General features: G+C 49.1%; 1 protein-coding gene across 6 annotated transcripts in view; it reads left to right on the forward strand.

The window, feature by feature from the left end:
- The first annotated feature begins 6 nt into the window (after positions 1–6).
- The window catches only part of CSNK1G3 (casein kinase 1 gamma 3), an 82,953-nt gene continuing 82,635 nt past the window's right edge, over positions 7–324 (forward strand). For all 6 annotated transcript variants that reach the window (XM_017728307.1, XM_017728306.1, XM_008629148.2 and 3 more), the window contains exon 1: positions 7–99. The gene's annotated coding sequence lies outside the window, so the exon portion shown is untranslated. The remainder of the gene's footprint in view (positions 100–324) is intronic.

Below are 324 nucleotides of genomic sequence, written 5' to 3' on the forward strand. Positions count from 1 at the left end.
AGGTGGGCGCGGCGGTGGGGTTCACTGGCTGGCGGCCGGTGTCGGTGGTGCTGGCGGCGGTTGGTCCGACCGAGCACTGAGCTGGGTTTGTAGGAACAAGTAAGTTTGTTTTCCTGTTCTGTAGACGCAGGTTGCTGGAGGGCGATTCTGCTGGGTTAGCAGATTAGCAGGTTAGAGGGAAAATGAGCTGCCAGTGCTCTTCTATTCTTACCTTTTATTTTGCTTTATGGGAAGTTATTTATAGGCACTCTGAACGTAGTGGTTTTAAGTTTGATTAATTAAAATCTCTAGAAGTGATATTTCAGTGGTCCGCCATGGAACTTG

This window comes from Corvus brachyrhynchos, unplaced genomic scaffold (assembly GCF_000691975.1).
Source record: "Corvus brachyrhynchos isolate BGI_N302 unplaced genomic scaffold, ASM69197v1 scaffold90, whole genome shotgun sequence".
Taxonomy (NCBI): domain Eukaryota; kingdom Metazoa; phylum Chordata; class Aves; order Passeriformes; family Corvidae; genus Corvus; species Corvus brachyrhynchos.